The sequence below is a fragment of the Balaenoptera borealis genome (genome assembly GCF_965194805.1).
Source record: "Balaenoptera borealis genome assembly, chromosome: 9".
Classification (NCBI taxonomy): domain Eukaryota; kingdom Metazoa; phylum Chordata; class Mammalia; order Artiodactyla; family Balaenopteridae; genus Balaenoptera; species Balaenoptera borealis.
Window position 1 is genome coordinate 108818428 of NC_138873.1, and position 24328 is coordinate 108842755.

General features: G+C 40.0%; 1 protein-coding gene and 1 long non-coding RNA gene across 19 annotated transcripts in view; one reads left to right on the top strand and one right to left on the bottom strand.

The window, feature by feature from the left end:
- Nucleotides 1-1163: 1163 nt before the first annotated feature.
- Nucleotides 1164-19617, bottom strand: LOC309634731. The gene is made up of 3 exons (XR_014248383.1): nt 19315-19617; nt 3676-3856; nt 1164-1215 (listed from the first exon to the last, which is right to left on the bottom strand). It is a non-coding gene; the product is annotated as an uncharacterized lncRNA (long non-coding RNA).
- FAM135A (family with sequence similarity 135 member A) overlaps nt 17402-24328 on the top strand; it is a 121266-nt gene continuing 114339 nt past the window's right edge. For 4 of the 18 annotated variants that reach the window (XM_082404963.1, XM_082404975.1, XM_082404978.1 and 1 more), the window contains exon 1: nt 17425-18841. The gene's annotated coding sequence lies outside the window, so the exon portion shown is untranslated. Of the gene's footprint in view, nt 18842-24328 lie in introns of all 18 variants that reach the window. The other 14 variants (XM_082404961.1, XM_082404972.1, XM_082404980.1 and 11 more) reach the window with 13 other exon arrangements.

Here is a 24328-nt window from a genome sequence, read left to right on the forward strand (position 1 = left end):
TTTATCTCTCGATGGACACTTAGGTTGCATCCATGTCTTGGCTATTATAAAAGTGCTGCTATGAACATTGTGGTGCATGTATCGTTTTGAATTAGAGTTTTGTCTGGATATATGCTCGGGAGTGGGATCGCTGGATCATATGCAAGCCAGCATAACTCCTGACTACTCACACGTTCATAACGCAGAGATCATTTGCCCTGCCCTATGTATCTGTTGCACAAGATTTTCTCTTTTTTTAAGTCCTATTTCTTGAATCATCAGCTGCCTCAGGCTTGGTGCGGAGCAGTCTCTGAAGGACTGGGTTAGTACGTCGACTCACCTTTCAAAATATTTCCAGTACAGGTCACTCCTTCAGCATCCCAGGTGCCTAATGAGTCATGCTCCTCTCCGAAGCCAACCACACAGGATATCAAAGTCTCCTTTATCTCTCTGGGTGGATACAGAGTCATTAAGCTTAAACATGCCCTTTGCCAATAGACTTGAGGGTTGGGTTTAGTTATTAACTTGGTGAGCCTCCACCCAGCTAACTATTCTAGGAAATAATTTGGTGAGTCAGGTGTTTTTATATTCATATTTCAGCAAACCAGTAATCTTTCCTGAGCACTGTGGCTGCAGGCTGAATGTCCCGGAAAGCTGTCCATCTCGACACAAGCTCCGTGGCTAACAGACGGAAAGGTGCATTGTCAACAGAAGTATTTTTGTTTTCTTTTAAACAACATTGCCTTCTTTGGGATAAGAGGTCAGTAAGCATTTGTTCACCTCAGCTTTGATGAGGCTGTGAGCCGTTACCATAAAGCACGGAGCAGCATCTTAACTTAGGGAGTGTGGAAGTGGGGATGGGAAGTGAGAGTCTGTGATTCAGTGGGACGGAAACCTGAGAAGTTCCTCCTCTGCCTGGAAGAAAGGCAGTACTGGGAGCATCTGCCTTTCTTCCCACTCCGAGCAAAGACTAGACTCCCTGGTATGTTTTCCTTATGGCAGCATATGGTGTGACAGTGCCAAGCGAGACAGCTCCAGGGACACCTCTCCCTTCAGCCAGACACAACACCTGATCCAGAGGAAGAGCTGTAGGGAGGAAGGAGGAAGAGGGTGTGAGGGGGCACAGCAGACTGGGCACCTTCCCTTCGCCATCAGAGCAAATGCAATCAGCGCTCACCTGCTTGGGACCTGAGGATGCTCGTAATTCCTACAACACCATAAACAGGACTTAACTTCCTAAATGTAAAGACATACGGGAAGTTTAATCGTCTGTATGAAAAAGTTCTCCTGAAATCCGATGAGTTGATTTTGTATTCAATACTTCCTGGGCAGTAGGTGCTGAACCAAGCACCGTGCATACTTTTGCTACCAACAAAGCTCACGACAAGTCCAGAAAGTTGCCACTGTTTCACCATTTTACAGATGAAAAACTTGGGACAGTAACTTGCCCAGAGTTCCATAGCTGAGCCAACATTTAAAGCAAAGTTTTGTTTGTTTCTAAGACCCAGAACTACTGACAAGTATATTATATTGCCTGTATAGTAACTGATTAAATAAAACTAACATGACTAGCACGTATCCTGCATATCTAAGCTTACAGTGAATTTGTATTATATATATAATAACTTATTTTGATATAAAAATTTTACCATTAAAAAAAATCACAAAATGATGTTTCAAAGTAAACGTTCTACGACAATGAGAAATAACACTAACAAAATGTGGGTAAAATTCATAATATAGGCAGCATCAAGATTCAGTTCAAACAAAAGCTTTACAGACAAGCAAAAGCTAAAAGAGTTCAGCACCTCCAAACCAACTTTACAACAAATGTTAAAGGAACTTCTCTAGGTGAAAAAGAAAAGACTACAACTAGAAACAAGGAAATTACAAAGTGAAAAAACTCACCGGTAAAGGCAAACATATAGTAAAGGTAGGAAATCATCCACATACAAAGCTAGTAGAGAGGTTAACAGGCATAAGTAGTAAAATCATCTGTATCCACCATAAGCAGTTAAGGGATACACAAAACAATGAGATGTACAATATGATATCAAAAACAGTAATTGTGAGGGAAGGAGAGTACAAATGCAGGGTTTTTAAAATGCATTTGAAATTAAGAGATGCAACTTAGGGGCTTCCTTGGTGCTGCAGTGGTTGAGAATCTGCCTGCCAATGCAGGGGACACGGGTTCGAGCCCTGGTCTGAGAAGATCCCACATGCCACGGAGCAACTGGGCCCGTGAGCCACAACTACTGAGCCTGCGCGTCTGGAGCCTGTGCTCCGCAACAAGAGAGGCCACGATAATTAGAGGCCCGCGCACTGCGATGAAGAGTGGCCCCCGCTTGCCACAACTAGAGAAAGCCCTCGCACAGAAACGAAGAACCAACACAGCCATAAATTAATTAATTAATTAATTTAAAAAAAAAAAGAGATGCAACTTAAAACAATCACGTATACATATGGACGGCAATACAAAAACCTCATGGTAACCACAAACCAAACCACTGAAAGTCACAAAGGAAAAAAAAAGGCTTCAGATTTGACAAAGATGGGTTGTGAAGTCTCAGGCATTCTTTGTACTTCTCTCTATATTTTTATATAAGTGTGAAATATTTTACATGGAAATATATTTATAACAGACAGATCACTACCCGTCTGGCAGAACTTCTGGCCATTATTTTCACCTTGATGATGCCCTGGGTGACCATGTGCCTGGGCTCACAGGCATTACCAAAAATAATAAAAAGAAAAGCTGTGAGCTAAAAGCCTATCTTAAGTAAATTTTTCTGGGAAAATATGAAAAGACTCAAGGGCCAGATTATTTTAGCAATAAATTCTTCTAAAATCCCATGTGATATAATACACTTTTTTAAAAAGGCTTCTAAATTTATTTTACAAATTTAGTAGAAACCTGATACCCATAAATGACAAATGCAAAGGAAAGGAGGGAGGGGCACAGGGGAAGAAGGGAGACAGTAAGAGAGAGAAAAAAGGAGAAAATAGTCAACACAATATCCTTTATCAATACAGATGGAGAAAACGTTAAATAAAATTCTGCCAAATGAAACTCAAAAATATATTAAAAGAAAAATCAAGCCCCACCAAGGAGATTTTACTCTCATGGAGTGGAAGGGAAGCTGAACATAGGTGGCTAGACATACAACATATGGCATCTATAGGTCAAAGGAGAAAACTTAAATAGATATCAAAAGCATACCTAATAAATCTAACACCAAGTCTTGATTTTTTAAACACCCACAGTAAACTAAGAGTAGATGGATATTTCTCAAATTTGATAAAAAATATTTTCTATTGTATTAGTTAAGGGAGCACTATTGGTTGCAACAGATACACCCTGAAATCTCTGCAGTTTAATAACATATGTTTATTCCTTATTCCTAGGAGGTCCAGCCAGTGGCAGTGTCAAGGAGATGAGGAGAGTGTGGCCTAAGGAGGGTAACGTGTGATGTACTGTCCACGTGGTCACTAAGGGCCTCTGTCACCTTTAGTACGTGACCCCTAAGGCTACCCTGAGAACTGACGTCCAACCAGCAGACAGGGAGAGGGAGAAAATCACACATGGGAAACTTTTGATATGGGTTGGGTCAGGAAGTGGTACCCATCACTTCCACTAATATCCTGCTAATAGAACTTAGTCACATGGTTGCTTCTACTATGGAAGTGGAGCCTCACCTGAGTCTATCCTCCTGGGCATCACATAGTCTTCCACTCCTCTTCCCACACAGACTATTTACCCCTTCACAAGAGGAACAGTCCAAAATCCCATTCAGTCACTCTATCCAACTCAGGATCAAGGATCTCCAAGTGATGGTCTTCTCCGTCTGGTAAGGATGTTGCCTAAGAGTCCAGACACCTATGAACAAAAATGATAAATTATCTTCCTGTCTTCCTCCCCTAAATACACACACGCCCACATCACTACATAAAAAAGGGGTCCTGCTTCTTATATACAACTAATTTTTTTTTAAACAGTATCAGGCTTTTTTTCCAGATTTATTTATTTTGTTTTTTTTATAATTAGTTTCCTTTTTTATTTATTTTTATATTTATTTTTGGCTGTGTTGGGTCTTCGTTTCTGTGCAAGGGCTTTCTCTAGTTGTGGCAAGTGGGGGCCACTCTTCATCGTGGTGCGTGGGCCTCTCACTATCTCAGCCTCTCTTGTTGCAGAGCACAGGCTCCAGACGCGCAGGCTCAGTAGTTATGGCTCATGGGCCTAGTTGCTCCGCGGCATGTGGGATCCTCCCAGACCAGGGCTCGAACCCATGTCCCCTGCATTGGCAAGCAGACTCTCAACCACTGCGCCACCAGGGAAGCCCTATACAACTAATTTTGTCTTCCATCCTCATCCTATTGTTTTGGTTCTTTCGCCATTATAAAGGAATCTTCCTGCTGAAAAGAACAAAGAACAAACAAATGCAAAGCTCATGTCTAAACAACAACTGGATCTTTACTGGGTGACAAGTGGTAATTCTTATCTCTGGAAAAGCCGCCTAAAGCAGCAGTACTTAAACACTCCCCCTGACTCCATTTGCCCCAGGCATGCTTTTGCTCCTTCTGCCAGTATTATTTCCATGCCTGATTCAGACTTTAGAAGCCTTGCTGAGAAATCTGCGCTTGACCCTGGAGAGCTACCAAAGAATTTTAATCGCAAGCTTGATAACAATGAAATTTGCATTTAGAAAAGTCACTGGGGGATGTGGAGCATGGCTTGAAGGGGCATCAACTGAAAGCTGCAGACATTCAGAGTAAACTGGAAAAAGGAAAAAGAAAAAGAGGTAGATGAAGGAAAAGAAGAAGGGCCAGTTTGGGGCCTTGTGATTATCAGTGAAATAAATACAGTTTTAGACAAATGACTCAAGGGACCTTGAACATATCATCTCAGGAATGTCAAAGCTCTTTTATTTGCCTTGTGGAGATAAAGGAGAAGATGGGCTAAATAACAGTATCTTCGTCAAACTTAAAAATCATCAACTAAGGGCTTCCCTGGTGGCGCAGTGGTTGAGAATCTGCCTGCCAATGCAGGGAACACGGGTTCGAGCCCTGGTCTGGGAAGATCCCACATGCTGCGGAGCAACTAAGCCCGTGAGCCACAATTACTGAGCCTGTGCGTCTGGAGCCTGTGCTCCACGACAAGAGAGGCCGCGATAGTGAGAGGCCCGCGCACCGCGATGAAGAGTGGCCCCCGCTTGCCGCAACTAGAAAAAGCCCTTGCACAGAAACGAAGACCCAACACAGCCATAAATAAAATAGAAAAAAAAAAAATCATCAATTAAAAATTTTATGCTCTCTGCCTACATGTAAGAAAGGCAGACTATTCATTTGTTTACAAAGGATTCATTAGCTGATTTCAAGCAGGACTACCTTTACTGCCCTAGCATTGTGCTGTGTCTAGCAAATCTAAAAATAAAATATTAACTCTTTAAGGATTAAAAATAGGTGAGTTCTATTTCAAATTTTTTCAGAGGCCCAGAATTTTAAATTAATTAGTATCCTAGTATGCTTTCTTAATGAGTTGTTTCATGAATGAGATAAAGTATGTGATAGCATGTATATAAAGCACAACGTGGGACTTCCCTGGTGATCCAGTGGTTAAGACTCCACGCTTCCAATGCAGGGGGCACGGGTTCGATCCCTCATCAGGGAACTAAGATCCCACATGCTGTGGGGAGTGGCCAAAAAACTAAAAAAAATTTTTTTTTAATTTTTAAAAATTAAAAAAAAAAAAGCACAACATTCACTGAAGCCTGCTTTGTGCAAGTCACCGTGCCAGAAAGAAAGAAGAACAAGACATGTTCTCTACCTTAAAGGAACATTTTAAGTCAGGTAAAACTCAATGGAAGATTAATATCTTCCTGTGCCAGGACACTACATATGAAGTGTTTGTGATTACCCCATAAATACAATCACTTTAGCCCCCAAAAATTCAGATTCCAAAGTGAGAGCCTGTAAATCATGGAGCAGATCAAAATAGGTCCCAAATCTAACTATTAATTGCCCTCCTGCTTAATGAGATATCCCGAGAAAACATCAAAGGCATAACAAAAAGAATGGAAGCACCAAGCTGAATAGAGCTGACAAGGCTACTTCTGCAGGAGAAACGCAGACCAATGGAGACTGTGATATTAGTATCCCGCTCACAATACGAAGAGATCACCCAGGACCAGGCTGGTTACGTGGCTTGTCCAGATTCACACCATTAGTGACAGCACGAGAGCTGGAATCCAGTTTTCCAGATTACTAGTGCAATAATAGTCTTCCCATCTTACCATATCAAGAGGTAGAGGAACAGTCCTCCCTGGACAAAGCTAAATAGTAAATATTTTCTGCATTAAGACATAGGCTGGCTCAAACCTTGGTTCAAACCTTTTCTACTTTATGGAAGTATCTTTGGGAAAAAAGAATTTCAGAAAGAGTGTCTTCAATCTTTAATCCCTTCTACTTTCCTATGTTGATGGTATGGTAAGGAAAATCTAAAGTAAAAATTACCTGGGAAACTGGTTCCCCTTATTTTACTAAGAGACTAGAAAACCCTAGGTCCTTGTCTTAGTTTGTTTGTGCTGTTATAACAAAATACCATAAACTGGGTGACTTATAAACAACATAAAATTATTTCTCGTAGTTCTAGAAGGTGGAAGTCCCAGATTAAGTCACCATCAGATTTGACATCTGGTGAGGGCCCACTTCCTGGTTCATTGATGGCATCTTTTCACTGTGCCCTCTCATAGCAGAAGGGACAAGGGAGCTTTCTTGGGCTACTTTATAAGGGCACTAATCCTATTCATGAGGGCAGAGCCCACATAACCTAAGCACCTCCCAAAGTCCCCACCTCCTAATACCATCACCTTCGGGGTTGGATTTCAACATATAAATTTTGGAGAGGACACAGACATTCTACCATAGCAGTTGTATAGTACAGCATCTAGAAAAGGTGGAGGAAATCTCAGGCAGGGGTAAGAAAGTGAACCCAAGTGCCAAGATTGAAATATGACCAGTTTAGCTAAGATAAAGGCTAAGTTGGAAAGGTAGGTAAGTTCTAACTTGTGAAAGGTGTTTAAGAAAAATCTAATGAACATCTGCTCAGGCCAGAATGGAGTACTAAGGACTGGATTTACTACTCCTCTGGCCACCCACCATTTCCTGTATAAAGCAACTAAAAGAATGTTTTTAATAGAAAAGAAATAATGGTTTTCAAGAAAAAGGATATCAGGCAATAATCCCCGAGAGACAGGAAACAAAGGAAATGAGCCCTAAAACTGCTCTAACTTACTGCATGGAGAGAGTACCCAGAGTGTGGATCAGGGAGGGGAATGCAGGCAAAGCCTGGTGAGCTACTGAGTTGAGGAGATAGAGCAGGAGTTGAGGACGCTATGGTAGGTAGAAGTCACAGGGTAGAGGCCAGATAGTAAATAATTTTGGCTTTGTAGGGCTCTTAAAGTTTTTGTCATATATTAAAAAAAATTTTTTTTTAATGTGAAAACCATTCCTAATTCATAGACTATATATAAAAGGCCATGGGCTGATTATGCCAGGGTCTTAGTCTGATACCCCTGTTCTAGAGGGGGAACCACAATGTGAGATGAAAATTACACTGGATAGGATTAACAACAGAGTAAACATGCAGAAGGAAGTATGAGTGAACTTTAAGACACAGCAATAAAAACTGTCCAAAATGAAACTCGAGAGGAAAAAAAAAAACTAAAGAAAAAACTATTTTAAAAATAATTGACTATATAAAGCATAAATAAGTTGTAGGACTGCTCTATGTTAATTAATATATATGCAACTGTAGCTCCCAAAGGAAAGAAGGATAGAGAGGTATGCTTGAATAAATAAAGGCCAAAAGTATTCCAAAATATGATGAAAAATATAAACCCATGGATCCACGAACACAATAAACCTCAAGCATGAAAAATATGAAGAAAACCACACGAGGACACATCTGTTGTTTAAATTGTTTAAAACAAGGAATGAAGAAAAGATCTCAAAAACAGAGAAGAAAGGGCACATTACACAGCTAGGAACAAAGATGAGTATAACCACAGATTTCTTGTTGGAAAGAAGCAAGTGAGAAGATAGTGGAGCAGTGTCTTTAAAACACTGACAGAAAAAAATGTCAGTCTAGAATTCTGTACCCTGTGAAAATATCTTTAAAAAACAAAGGTGAACCTAAAAACAAAACAAAACAAAAAGGTGAGGTAAAGACATTTTCAGACATACAGAAGCAGAAAGTATTCATCACCAACACACCTGCACTATAAAGAATGTTAAAGGAAGAATCTCAGTCAAGAGCAAAATGATACCAGATGAAAATCTGAATCAGTACAAAGACAAAAAGAGCACTAGGCATGATGACTCTGTGAGTAAATACAAAAGAGCTTCTCTATTTAAATTTATTTTAAAAATAATTGACTGTATACAGCAAAAATAATAACAATACATTGTGAGGTTTGTAACATGTAGAAGTAACATGTGTGACAATAGCACAAAGGCTGGGAGGGGAGAATGAAATTATACTGTTGTAAAGTTTTTATAGTACATATAAATAGTGTAATATCACTCAAAAGTAGATGGTAATAAGTTTAAAATGTATATGATAAACCTTAAAGTAACCTCTAAATACCGGAACAAAGAGTGACAGCTATTAATCCAACAAAGGAGGTACAATAGAATTATTTTTAAAAATTAATGCAAAATAAGAAAAAAGAAGACTGAGACAAAGATCAAATGGCACAATTGAAAACAAATAGCAAGATGGTAGATTTAAACCTAACAGTATCAGTACTGACACAAAATGTAAATGATCTAAACACGCTAATTGAAAGGCAGATTGTCAGTTTGGATAAAAAACAAAAACATATCTAAATGATACCTTCAAGAAACCCACTTAAAATATAAACACACAAATATGTTAAAAAGTAAAAGGATAAAAAATGATATACCATGGTAACACGAATTAAAAGTTGGAGTGGTTGGGACTTCTCTGGTAGCGCAGTGGTTAAGAATCCACCTGCCAATGCAGGGGACATGGGTTCGAGCCTTGGTCTGGGAAGATTCCACATGCCACATGACAACTAAGCCTGCATACCACAACTACTGAGCCTGCACTCTAGAGCCCATGAGCCACAACTACTGAAGCCCATGAGCCACAACTACTGAAGCCCAAGTGCCTAGAGCCCCTGCTCCACAAGAGAAGCCACCACAATGAGAAGCCCTTGCACCGCAATGAAGAGTAGCCCCCGCTCACCACAACTATAGAAAGCCTGTGTGCAGCAACAACGACCCAACACAGCCAAAAAAAAAAAAAAGTTGTAGTGGTTATATTCATACAAGACAAAATAGACTTCAGAGCAAAAAATATCACCAAGGAAACTGAGGACCATTTATTAATGATAAAGGGATAAATTCATTGTGAGAACCTAATGATCCTAAATACATATGCACTTAATAAGAGCTTCAAAATGAATTAAGCAAAAGCTGATAAAACCACAAGCATAAATAGCAAACCCACAATTATAATCAGAAATTTCAACACCCAGTTCTCAATAATTGATAGAACAAGTGGATAGAAAACCAGTAAGATATAGATTGGAACAATACTATCAGTTAACTTAACATAAATAGCATATCTAGTATGGTCCACCCAATAAGAGGAGAACACACATTCTTTTCAGGTGTCCACAGAATATTTATTAAAATAGTTTATATTCTAGACCATTTTAAAGTATCAATAAATTTAAAAGGATTCAAGTCATACAAAGTATGTTTTCTGGCCACAATGGCATAAAATTATAAATAAGTGAAATATCTCTAAAATACCCTCAAATATTTGAAACTAAATACTATACTTCTAAATATCCCATGGGTTAAAGATGGAATGAAATGGGAGATTAGAAAGTATTTTTAACAGAATGAAAATGAAAACAAACAAGCTCAAAATTTGTGGGAAAAAGCTAAGGTGGTATTTAAGGGGAAAAAATCATACTACTAAACACCTATACCAAAAAGAAAAAAAGTTCTCAAATTATACATTTTCAATTAAGAAACTAGAATAAGAACAGAGTTCAGAAATAGACATACATATATCAACACAATTTTTCAACGAAGGTGTGAAGGCAATTCCATGGATAAAGAATAGTCTTTTCAAGTCAAGTACCACAGTGTTCATTGCAGCTCTATTTACAATAGCCAGGACATGGAAACAACCTAAGTGTCCATTGACAGATGAATGGATAAAGAAAATGTGGCACATATATACAATGGAATATTACTCAGCCATAAAAAGAAATGAAATTGAGTTATTTGTAGTGAGATGGATGGACCTAGAGACTGTCACACAGAGTGAAGTAAGTCAGAAAGAGAAAAACAAATACTGTATGCCAACACATATATATGGAATCTAAAAAAAATGGTTCAGAAGAACCTAGGGGTAGGACAGGAATAAAGAGGCAGATGTAGAGAATGGACTTGAGGACACAGGGAGGGGGAAGGGTAAGCTGGGACGAAGTGAGAGAGTGGCGTGGTCATACATACACTACCAAATGTAAAATCGATAGCTAGTGGGAAGCATCCGCATAGCACAGGGAGATCAGCTCAGTGCTTTGTGATGACCTAGAGGGGTGGGATAGGGAGGGTGGGAGGGAGACGCAAGAGGGAGGACATGTGGGAATATATGTATACATATAGCTGATTCACTTTGTTATACAGAAACTAACACACCATTTTAAAGCAATTATACTCCAATAAAGATGTTTAAAAAAATATAAAAAAATAAAATAAAATACAACATTGGAACAAAAAAAAAGAATAGTCTTTTCAACAAATGGTGCTGGAACAAATGGATTATTACATGCAAAAAATAAAAAGAGAACGTCAATCCATATCTCATACCATATGTAACAACTCAAAGTGGATTTTAGATTTAAATGTTAAAACTTTTATAACAAAACATAGGAGAAAATCTTTGTGACCTCGAATCAGAGAAAAATTTATTAGTTATGACACCAAATACACAATTCACAAAAGAAAAAAATTGATAAAATAGGCCGTCAAAACTTAAAGCTTTTGCTCTTCAAAAGATATTGTTGAGAATGCAAAGACAAGTCACAGACTCAGAGAAAATATTTGCAAATCACTTGTCTGTTAAAGAATGTACAGTAAAACTGACACACCATTGTAAAGCAATTATACTCTAATAAAGATGTTTTAAAAATTAATTAATTAAAAAAATAATGATAGAAATTAATATGTTAGAAAGTAATAAGAAAATGAATACATAAAACCAAGAGTTCAGATTTGGCATAAATGCATTAAACATACTATTTGCTTGCTTAGCAAAAAAAAAAAAAAAAAAGAATGTACAGTATATCCAGAGTATATAAAGAACTCTCAGAAATCAATAACAAGAAAACAACCCATAACATAATGTGTGAAAGATTTAAACAAACACTTCACCAAAGTTACATGATGACAAAAAAACTCATGACAAAAACGCTCCCTCCAGACCTCCAGACATTAGTTATTAGAGAAATGTACATTAAAACCACAGTAAGATATCATTATATACTTATTAGGATACTAGCACTAAAAAGATTGACCATACCATGTTGAGGAGGATGTAAAGTAACTGAAACTTTCAAACACTGCTTGTGGAAATGTAAATTAGTACAATCAGTGGGAAAACAGTTTGACTGTTTCTTTAAAAATTAAACATACACCTACCATATGACCCATTCATTCCATTCCTGGGTATTATCCAAGAGAAATGAAAGTATTGATATATGTCCATACAAGTACATGTAAAAACATTCATTGCAGCTTTGTTTGTAATAGTCCACAACTGGATCACACCACCACCACCACCAGTTCGTACATTGATGCCCTTAACCCCCAGCAAGACTGTATTTGGAGACAGGACTTTTAGGAGGTATTTAAGGTTAAATGAGGTCAAAAGGGTGGGACCCTAATCCAATAGGATTGGTGGTCTTGTATGAAGAGGAAGAGATCCCTCTTTCTCTCTCCACCATGTAAGGACACAACAAGAAGGCAGCCTTCTGCAAGCCAAGAACAAAGCTCTCACCAAGAAGTAAACAGGCCAGCACCTTGATCTTGGACTTCCCAGCCTCCAGAACTGTAGGAATTCAACTTCTGTTGTCTAAGCCACCCAGTCTGTGGTGTTTTGTTATGGCAGCCAGAGCTGACTAATCCAGCGGACTACCACTGAATGGTAAAAAAGAGTGAATTATTGGTATGTGCAACAACATGGATGAATCTCAAAATAATTGTGCTGAGTGAAAGAAGTCAGACAAAAGAGTGGGCATTGTATGATTGATTCCATTCATATAAAATTCTAGAAAATGAAATCTATCCTATAGTGAAATAAAGTAGTTTGGTGCTTGTCTAGGGATAGGTGTGGGTAGGGAACGGGACAGGATATAGGGTTACAAAGAGGCTCAAGGAAACTTTTCATGCTCGTGAATATGTTCATTATCTTGATTATGGTGATGATTTTACAGGCATCAACGTACCAAATTGTACATGGTAAATAAGTGCAGTGTTTGTCAACTGTATCTCAATAAACTATTTTTAAAACCTAATAAAGTTTTGCTTTAGCACTTGTAGAATTTTCATCTACAAATTTCAATCTTGACAATATACTATTTATACGATCATTTTAAACCAGCAAAAAATTAGTAGAAGATATTTTTTACAGGAGTAACAATAAAATCCTCTGTCAGCTTTTAATTCCTACATTCTACATGGTGATAAAGCAAGAAAAAAGAAAAGCAACTGCCAAGAACATTTTTCCTTAACTTGTAAAAGTAAGTACAAAGGCATATGTTCTCTTAAAGGAGTTTCTACAAATAGAATCACCCAAAAGCTAACTATTTTCCCATCTCCCAGATCACTTTAAACTACTTTTTTTCCGAATAATTCAAAAATAGTGGTAGCTTTTAAAAGCAATGGAAATAATGTATGAAATTCATATTTCCTAATACAAAGAAGCTTTTATTTTCAATACCCGAGACAAATTTGGCAACTGTTACACATTTCAAATAAACCTAAGGATAAATAAATTTGGTAGTTACCCAAGAAAAAAATAAAACATAATGACAACTATAATACAGAAAAATGATTTTATTGTAGTTTTTTTTTTTCTTTCTATTGCGTTCCCATCAATGTTCCCAATGCAGAAACTAAGAAGTGGAAAGAAGAGTTTTCCACTGAAGACATTTTAAACATATGAAGTTAATTTTGCATTCTCTATGGTCTGCAAATTGACATAGGAGTTTAGAATTGTATCTGTTGCTTATCAAGAGGAAATTAAACACTAATTATGGACACATTATAAGTTCGATTCATCTCTTAATCTTCCATGACTTCTCATTATTCCTGCCAGTGCCAGGAATAATCAGAAATGTATACATTTTTTTTTTTTTTGTAAAAGATCTTTGTAATAATTTCACAACATTCTCATGAAGCAGCTTCTTATTATGATACCCAACTTACAGATCAGGAAGCTAGAAAAGAAAGTTATGCAAAGGTATAAGGTCACAGATATTAGAAAACTGTTTTGATTTTTTGATTATGTGTTCAATCCATAAAGTTGCAAATACAGCTGTGAGGTTCCAGGCTTAGGTAAATGGGAGGGGTGGAGGGTCATTAACAGACACTAGAAGGTTGGTAGGGAGATGGAGCTGTGTGTGATGGGGAAAGGAGAGCAGGATGAGTCTGGGATGTGTTGAGTAACAGGAGTCGACAGGATACCTCAGTGACAGGGCCTGATATGAAGCAGAAAGAAGTTTTGTGACTGGAGTTAAGGATCAGGACTTGAGATAAAAATGTGTGAGTCATTAGAAGAGTGAGATAGTTGCCCTAATATGTTTGCTATCACAGATCAAATGGCAACTAGTATAAATATTATCTTTTTAAAAATCATGTTATGCTTCTAGCATATGAGGAAGAGAATAATTCAGAAATCATTTCATTACTGTCACATGATGCTAGATAATTATACTTCACAGGAATGATTCAGTGGGATGGTGGTGGGGGAAATACCTTCTGTCTGACAGATTCTTTCTGAGTGATCCAAGCAGACACTCTGTCTTTAGGAAATCCAGATAATCGGAGCTGCAACCAACCAAGGAGTCACCGTTTACCGCTTTCACACTGTACAGCAAACACTTGTTTGTATTTTAGTCGATTATGTAGCTATCAAGGTTTTCTTTTCTGTAATATCATCATTAAAGTCTGTGTACATTTAAAAAACTGTATCATTTAACATAGATTCAAACATTTTTTTCTTTAATACATTTGCTAGCTTTGAACTTAGAAGAATATACTATATAAAGTCTTCTTCCCCTCCCCTCACCAAAAGCCCAGCTCTCCAAGTTTCCCTCTCAGAAGCATCCAACATTATCAGTTTAAAAAAGAAAGAGAGAGAGAAAGAAAGAAAGAAAGAAAGAAAGAAAGAAAGAAAGAAAGAAAGAAAGAAAGAAAGAAAGAAAGAAAAGAAAAGAAAGAAGGAAAGAAAGGAAGGAAGGAAGGAAGGAAGGAAGGAAGGAAGGAAGGAAGGAAGAGAGAAAGAAAGAAAGAAAGAAAGAAAGAAAGAAAGAAAGAAAGAAAGAAAGAAAAAGAAAGAAGGAAAGAAAGAAAGAAAGAAAGAAAAGAAAGAAGGAAAGAAAGGAAGGAAGGAAGAGAGAAAGAAAGAAAGAAAGAAAGAAAGGAAGAAAACTTTTTTTTTGAGGGTTTGCTATTACATTACAGGGAAGAAAAACTTGGTAATTGAGTTTTATATTGTGATTCCTCCAGAAAGACCATGGCTATTAAGTCATGAAATAATGTTATGACATTAAGTTGTGAAGAAATACATTTGCCCTTCTGGTTTGTAGTTGTTACTAAACCATGAAGGAAGTCCTGTAATGAAACTTTTTTTTTTGCCCCATCTCATATTTGTTAAGATTATATAACCTTTAAAAAACTTACCTTGAGTACTGTGGGCACTTTCCCAAATGTCTGCAAATGATTAAATCTATATTTTACATGGAGACAAGAGTGACTGCCCCAGAAGGAATACTCCAGTTAAGAGAACACTACAGTTAGAAGGGTTTAGTAAAGATTCAAATACATTCCATGCCAGAGTGAAATCATGTAAACCATAGATAGTAAACCACAGGATAGAAAGGATTCCAACTTTGCATCCTTTGAGCATGCATGGCTTGGATGGAAAATAACACATATAACATAAAACTTAGTTTAAACGTTAAGTGTGTTAAGTGTGACACAAAAATGTTAATTAGCAGCATAGAGGCTGACTCAAAACCTTGGGAGATAAATGGGAAGTAAATTTAGAGTCACAAATTTTCTAAAAGACTTTAGATACCATATAATCTGATTCTCTTGTTATGAGAGAAACTGAGACCTAGAGAAGGTAGGATTACACAGATTACACAGACCCTTCAGACTACACAGTGTACTGCAGATCTAGAAATTGAACCAGGTAAACTGACGCCTAGATCAACGCATTCTGCACTCTAATAGTCTGTATGTCAGGAGATATCATAGTTTTTCTAATTTTAAGAGAGTATTCTGTATTCTTCTATTGACAAATCATTTCCAGGAAGTCTTGTCTAAACGTCTAGGTTAGTTAGAAGGGAGCTCCTTTTCTGGACTCCCAACCAACCTTCTGCCTACCCCAATTTTAACTCCTTGGTACAACTTTTTGACTTTTGAGGTGCCTGTCTCCCCTTACTAGATTGTAAACTCCCTGAGAGTTAGGAGTGACTCTTAAACCTCCTGTACCCTAGGAACTAGCACAGTGCTTGGCATACATTGACTAGGTAATGAAAACATACTAAATTGATCTTTCCTTGAAATCCTTCAAAGGCTCACCATGATCTGATCTTTGCCTGGTTCTCTAGCATGACACCCCCAAATTGTGGCATCAAATTGCTTAGTCTTAGTTCTGTGCAAAGATCAGTTTCTCGTTGCGTGGTTTTGTTCAAGCGATCTTTCCCCCTCTATTCCTCCTCCCCCCTCCCCACCCCCATACACACATATATTCCACTGCATTAACTCTCTGGAATCATTTCCTCCTGGAAGTCTTTCTTGACTCATGACCTCTCCCAACCTAAATTGGATTAACCCTCTTCTGAGCTCCAGTAGTTCCCTGTGCACACATCTCTGCACTACACACATCACATCATAAGGCAGTTATGTAAACACTCCACCCAAGTTCTGTTTTATTCATGTTGGTATCCTCCAAGATTAGTATACTCTCTGGCACATAGATGTTTCAAAAATGTGATTTGAACAAAAAGAATACATTAATAGGGAAGGAATCTTGGCACAGGGTGAATTTTAGGGAAGACATAGATATGGAACTGCAAACTATTGGACATTTAGGACATTTTCCTAAGAGAGCCAGAGCTAAAAAAAAAAAAAGAAAAAAAAATAGGAAAAGGCCTTTAGTTGTGAGGCTACAATTCAAATCGCAAAACAAAAAAACCTTTACGTGTAAGGATAGTAAAATGCTATTTGGCCATTTTTTTAAAAAGACAGAGATTAGGAACCAGGAAAGCAAGCCCTTCATGCAAATGCTAATATACTGGTTACTGTAGGGTAACAAGGCGCTTACAGTCATGTTAACAAGACATAGTAACACAAAGAAACACCAGAGGTTAAATTATATTCAAAACCTGTCCCCCAAATGGTCTAGGCCAGGGGTCCCCAACTCTTGGGCCACGGACTGGCACCGGTAAGTGGCCTGTCAGTAACCAGGCCGCACAGCAGGAGGTGAGCAGCGGGCCGGCAAGTGAAGCTGCATCTGTATTTACAGCCGCTCCCCATGGCTGGCATTACCGCCTGAGCTCCGCCTCCTGTCAGATCAGCGGTGGCATTAGATTCTCATAGGAGCGCAAACCCTACTGTGAACTGCGCATGCGAGGGATCTAGGTTGCACGCTCCTTATCAGAATCTAATGCCTGATGATCTGAGGTGGAGCTGAGGTGGTGACGCTAGCGCTGGGGAGTGGCTGCAAATACAGATTATCATCAGCAGAGAGGTTTGACCACACAGAGACCATAATCAATCAACTGCTTGCAGACTCATATCAAAACCCGATCTGCGAGTGGCAAGTGACAAGCTGCATCTTACAGAGTAGACTGGACATAAGCAACACACGTCGGGTGTCACTGTCCCCATCACCCCCAGATGGGACCATCTAGTTGCAGGAAAACAAGCTCAGGGCTCCCACTGATTCTGCATTATGGTGAGCTGTATAATTATTGCATTATATATTACAATGTAATAATAGAAATAAAGTGAACAATAAATTTAAGGCACTTGAATCATCCCGAAACCATTCCCCCACCCCCCGCCCGTGGAAAAATTGTCTTCCAGGAAACTGGTCCCTGGTGCCAAAAAGGTTGGGGACTGCTGGTCTAAGCTACAAGGCATCGGTTTTATTCCCAAATCAGTGCACAAAGCATTTTCTTTCCAATTCATTTTTATTGTGGTAAGGTATACATAAAATTTACCATTTTAATCACTTTTATTTTTTTTGTTGAAGTATGGTTGACTTATAATGTTGTGTTAGTTTCAGGTGCACAGCAAAGTGATTCAGATTTATATATATATATCTTTTTCAGATTCTTTTCCTTTACAGGTTATTATAAAATATTGAGTATAATTCCCTGTGCTATACAGTAGGTCCTTATTGTTTATCTGTTTTATATATATAGTAGTGTGTATATGCTAATCCCAAACTCCTAATTTATCTCTCCCCCGCCCCCAATTTAAGCACTTTTAAAAGTGCAGTTCAGCGCTATTAAGCACACTCATATTGTTATACACCCTCACCACTATCCACTCCCCTCAGTTGTAAAACACCCGCCGCAGCCCCAACTTCCTTCTTTTCACCTTTGCTTTTGTAACACACTGAGCTTTCCGCACCACAAAAGGTTCTTCTGGGTTAGGTTCAGAAACTGGGGTGAGTGAAGTAGATCCCTGAAGGATTATCCTTCACGGGCTCCGTTCATGGAACCTAAGAGGTACATTCACTTCGCCCTCCAGCCCTTTTGGGCATCAGTAACCGATCAGTAACCATAGCAACACGGACACCTCCCCCCCTCAAATGCAGCAACCGACTCTCCAACGGCAGCTGTCCCTTCCCTTCCTGCTGCGCAGAGTGAGCAGCGCGGGGACCGGGCTCTTCATCCCGGACCGCAGGCAGGAGGTGAGGAAGAGAGAAGAACGAAGGACGCTGTGAGAAGTACAACTCAAGTCCCCGCATTCCCTCTCCTCGCCCGCCGCTGGGTGCCAACCGCAAGGCGCTCACCCTCCTCATACCCGCAGCCGGGCACTTCCAACGCGCTCGCGCTTTTTATTGACGCAAACCTCCCGTTCTCGCGGGAGCTTGGGAGCGGGAGCCCAATAGGGCGGACAGAGCTCTCGAAATCTCAGTCGGCTCTGGAGCTGGAGAGGCTGCCGGGGCGCTCGGAGTGCGCGGGGGGCGGGGCGCAGGCCGGGGGGCGGAGCCTCGCTTGGAGAGGGGAGGGCGGACGGGGGCGGGGCCGCGCGGCGGGACCTGTGGCTCCCAGGTAGCGCAGCCGGCCGGGCTCCCTCGGGACCGGGCGACTGCGCATGCTCGCTGGCCGCGCTGGGCCGCTCGTCTGGCGGCGTTGACGAGCCGGTTCCTCCGCGGCGGAGGTTGCGGGGCTACGATGGCGATGTGAGGGGCCCGCGGCGGGATGGTGCTGAGCCGGGCGGGGCCGCCTTCTTGCAGCGACACCACGGGCTCCTTCGTCCGACGGGCGGCGGCGGAGGCCGAGCCGGGCGAGAGGTGAGCCGCCGACGTCCTCCCGTCCCAGCTCGCGACCCCCGCGACCCCCTCCTTGTCCTTCCCGCGGGCCCGGCGGGAAGCGGCCTCCTCTGCGCCCGGTCCTCCCTCGCCGCTCCGGCCCTCACCGGCCGCTCGGGTGGGAGCCGGCGCCGGGCGGCTGAAGGTCGGCGGGGACGGCGGTGCGGACGCGCTCGGGGTGCGGAGCCGCTGTCGCCCGTGCCCTCACTCCTGCCCCCCCCACCCCGTGCCCCCGGCCCCCCGGCCCCCGCCCCTCACTCCTCCTGCCCGCCCCCCTGCGCCCCCAACTGCCCTTCGCCCTCTGCCCATCCTCGCGCCTCGCTCCCGCCCGTGCCCCCCTCGCGGATCCGCTCTTCATCCCCGGTGGTCCCCCGTGGGAGGCGGGGTACCCCTTGCGCGCCTGGACTTCTCTCTCCCCCTCCCCCCGTGCATCCCTGGGCCGGCTCTTCCCTCACCGGCCAGGCTTCCTACTCCGCCGCCTCTGTCATTGCTCCTTGGCTCTCTGCTTTTCCCATTAACCCTCTTCGGTGCTTCACCTTCTCTCTCTTGTGTGAGTTTCCGACGGCGTGTTTGGCTTTGGCATCGCTCCGTGCTGGAGTTCGTTCTACGCCCCTCTCGCTGCCTGAATCCTTCCCTCTCGGTCCCTACTGCATCGCCTCCGCCTGACGGCCCCTGTCCTCCAGTCTTTCTCCATCCCGATCCCCTCTCGACTCTCTAATCTTGATCTTTTTTTTCTCTAAAACTTTTTCTTTTTTCTGTTTGCATAGGTCGAGGCTCTTAATGCCAATCCGTTTTACTTCTTATGAAATCTCTGAAGAGTTCTAGTCTCTTTTACTTTCTACCTAAAGCAGGTATCCATCCACTCAGTATACTTAGTTCAGTTGACAATTTAATAAAATCTCTTCCTTTTCTTTCTTCGCTGACTGGAAGTATCATCAAAAGAGTGACAGTAGCAATAACCTGTTACACTTACTGATAGAAGCTTTAATTTTTAAGAATTGTATTTGCCTGACATGTCAAGAAAAGCCACTTGAGGACAGAGCTGATGAAAATATAAAGGCTGACTTCCAAACATAAGGTTAACATTTGGAGATTTTATTGTCCTCCGGGAAATACAGTTGTCCAAGAACTAGTCTTAAATGAAATTTAACAAATTTAAAAAAAATAAAATTAGTTATTAATTTGATATTTTATACATTTGCTATTGCAACTGATTGCATCGTTTTTGTGATGGTCTCTGTAATAAATGCATAGTTTTTACTAACTTACAGAATTAGTGTCCTTACTAAAGGAGAAACATGTGGGGACAGAAGTACTAACTTTTTGAATTGGGTAAAAGAACTTTCTAAACAGTTGTGGAGGTTTTTTCCTCCATGGTGATCAAGATTTGGCTTACAAAAAACTTCTCTGTGTAAACGATGTTGTAGGATCTTATTTTGAAGGCATCTGCGGAAGCAGCCACTCTCAGTGAAGTTTGCGTTTATTCTAGGGCCTAACAGCAACTGCATTATGTATTTCATTCTGGCATCTCAAAGCAGTCCACAAACAGTAAATTCTTCCTTACGTTGTCTATGTCAGGTAGGAATTAAATTTTTCTGTTTCTGTTGTACAGAAGGGAAGCACCAAGACAAAAATGTGTCGTTCCTTATTTGAAGGTGTATGAGAGGTAAAAGTAGAAGGAGACACTGTTTAGGGTCTGAGGTGGTGAAACCACATCTCTTTTGGAAGAACCAGCAGTTATTGTGTATGGTAGGCGGTGATAAACTCCTCAGCTTTTAAGATTTTAGAAATGATTTTTCCAATGCAAATAGAGATAAGTGCTGCTTCAGAAGGAAGTCTTCCCATCTTTCAAAGGCAAGTCTTTCTATTTCTAGGTAGCTATTCATTAAAAAAGTAAATTCTTACAAATTCCTGTTGGTACTTACAGTGAGTTGATTCTGTGCTCTTAGAAATTAAAATAAAGATTCATGGCGGACAGCGGGCACAGGGCTAGAAATCAGAAGATCTACACTCTTATGATGAGTCATGGCATTAGTTTGTAGAAGTCGCTTAACCTCTATACCTCGGGTGTGTCTCCCTGTAATACGTGGGTAAACAGGTGGCTGGCTACGCACTAATGTTCCAAAAGCAAAGTAAGCCCTAATCATTTAAACATGCTTAGGGCCACCACAGGCAAAAATTGCAATATAGACTCTTAATTTTTATCTCTTTTAGACTATGTCGTAAGAGTATAATTGAATGCTTAAATCCCAGATCACTGCAATTTAGATGTTTTTTTTAGATTTCAGACTTATGTGAAAAGTTTAGTAGCATGTGCCATGAACTGTGGACTAGTTTAATGTTCATATGCAGTGAAACAGCCACTGCGGCATTCAGTATGTTTGCTGAAAATGTAAAGTTACATTTACATAAACTGAAAAAGTAAAGTTAACAGGATTTTGGTTACTTCCATAAATTTCTGTTGTCTTATATTTTATCTTTGCTGTGATGTAGACCCTTGAGAGTGGAGGTTCTTTAGGGGATAGAAAGGGCAAGGATTTCCTTTGCTTTGATTCAAAGTATCAAAAAACTGCTTAAAAAGTAAGTAAGAAAGAACTGCTTAAAAGTGAGTTTTGTGATATGTTCATTGTGTATTTAAATAAATGGATGGAGATGGGAGTATGTAGATCTGAAGTGAGTAGTGTATCGTGTTTTTTTTTTCCTTGAGTTGTCAGGAAGAAGGTTTAGAAATGAATGTGAGTAAGAAGCAGAGTGGTAATACAGAAAAAAGTGTTCCTAATGGGCCCAGGGGATTTTCAGAAAAATCAGAGAGCACAAGTTGTTTGGCAGGTCTAGATTTTTCAGGGAAATAGAGTGAAACGACTTCACAGTGAGTTTTACCATTTTATTTTCAAAGATTGCCACTTTTAACAGGTTCATACTTGGTTATCAATGATGTGCTAAATTTAATAACAATTAACCTCTTTTTTCTTAATGGAAATATAAAAGTGTCAGGTCCTTTTGACTTAGGAATTATAAATATTATTTCCATTTGAGAAAACTGAGGCTTAGAGAGTCTGAATTAGAATCCAGGTTACCTGGATCTGTTACCAAAGTTAACGGTATACTGAAGAAAGCAAGAAAGCAGAAGTTGTTAGGAAAACATTGTTAGTTTCTTGGAATATTTTTCAGAGAGAGGATTGTACTTTCTGTTCTGGTTCTGAGTTTTGTTCTCTGTTGAGATAACTAGTAAGATGAAATATTTTCAGAATGTTGGGCAGATCCCTGAACTAGGTAATAGATAATGATTGTGGTTCTTTCTGAATTTCTCTTTATGTTAAAAGGAGTAACTAGTTTTGGTACTTTGGGCTATTCTGGGATTTTTAAGATATATAATAACATGATATATTCAAAGGCGTTCTCTATTATGTTACTGGCAGGTTTGTTTTGTGGCATATACAACTGAAAAGTTTATATGAACTGCTCTTAATAAATTAAATCCGATTTTCCACGTAATGTCAAAAGTATCTTTTACCAAGTGTCCCATAAGGAGCAAGAAAAGTTGTTTCTCAGTTTCTTTACTTCATTCATGTAGTAAGTCAATCATCGAAATACTCTCAGAAGTTACTAACGTTCTTTCTACATTATGTTTAAAAATTATTTTTCTATGGATTTTCTATCATATTAATACAGTTATCCAAAATTAACAATGTTCTGAGAGTGCTTCTTAATCTAAGTGTCAGTTCTAAGATGAGTAATAATAATATATTTCTCTTTTATTAGACACAACTGTTTAAACCCAAATTTTTAAGAAATCAGAAGATAGCAATGCCTTTAAACTTCAGATTTTGTATTTGTGGGTGTGAGGAATTTGAAGATTTCATGATTAGGGAATAATGTTAATTACATGGAAGATTGAATATAGTTAATTTATCAAGTGTAATTTTTTCATCAATATTGCATTCTGATTTCAGGTTTTCTTGTAGTAGGGACATACTTATCTCATGGCTTGATGACTACTGAATCTATTTCCTAAAACAAGGTGTGGACTTTAGAATTATACAAGTTTAAATATAGGCCATGAAGTTTGACACATTTGAGGTATTTGTCCTCTTTTCATTATTTTCTAACTGTGTGACCTTGGATAAGTTATGTAAACTTTTTGCTCCTTAGTTTCTTCACCTGTAAAATGGAGTAATAATAGCGCTTTCAGATTTTTCTGAGAATTAGATGCAGTAATAAAAGCTACTGGTATAAGAGTAAGTAATCCAAAAAGTTTTGAGTGTTCATATTTGGTTTGTATTTGATATTGCCATTTGGTCTATATTTGGTATCAACGGTATGTGGCCCTCAGGAGTTCGATTTGATGAGTGACGCGTAGCAGCAAAAGGTTCTAGACCGGTGATTTCCCTCACTTTACATGTCCCCTTTACTCTAGCGAGTCTCTTAAGCTCGTCTTCGTTGAGAATCACCTTTTAAGATGAGAGATGTCACTGATGAAAGGGCGTTGTGTGTGCGAATAATCGTGGAGGCGAACAGTTTAGACGCCATCTGAGTGGTGGTGATCCTCAGAGTCAAGAGAGTGCCGGGTGGCTTGGCTGTTTTAGAGTAGGGTGTAATCCAGGGACTTAGCATGCTTAGCCCCTGAAATAGGGAGCTTCCAGAGCTGGGCAGGGTGTCGAGGCCTCAGCCAGTCCTAAAAGGACCTGAATGTAAATCAAGAAACAAGAGCATAGGCCAGATATTTAGACTGAACCAAGCAATGCAGACTTAACCGGCTTAGGTGGCCCGAATTGCACCAGAAAGCAGGGTGAGAGGTGCAAGACTAGTACAGACGTCACTGGCTGGTTGTTCTCAGTTTATGGCTGTCTGGTTTGACTTGGTCGAGATTAGCTCAAAGACTGTGAGGGCCGGACCCTTGCGGACTGGAGTTCTGCTGGGCCCTAGGTGAGTGGTCCTTAGGAAAGGTGGCAGCCGAGCGTACTTTCGCCAAGAGACGCATCTTCCTACTCTCCTTGGTTTGCTACAGAACTTGAGGGTTACAGGAATCTTGTATTATTCGCAAGATTATGAGAACAGCATTCTGAAGGCTTCTTGGGGTGCCCCTCTTTGGGGCTTCCTGTTTATTCATGGGAGAAAGCCCAAAAAAGTGGACTCAAAATTGACTAGTATTAAATGGATTGAGTTAACCTCCTTCTAGATCTAGAGGATTTCTTTGTTCCCATCGTATTACTATTTAACAAACTTGAACTTAACTGTACACGTTTGGTGCCCTTCCCTTCACTGGGCCCAGATCCCAAATGTCAGTCTCAGTCCCCAGATATCTGTCATAGAGTGAGTCCCTCATCTGGTTGGGCTTGAATTTGATGTTCCTTCATTTGGTATCACTTCCTATGTGTCTATCATAATGTGAGCATCTCACTACATTGAGTGTGAACATTTAAAGATGTATAGATTTTTGTACACTATGGCCCCTCAGTGCAAGTTTAC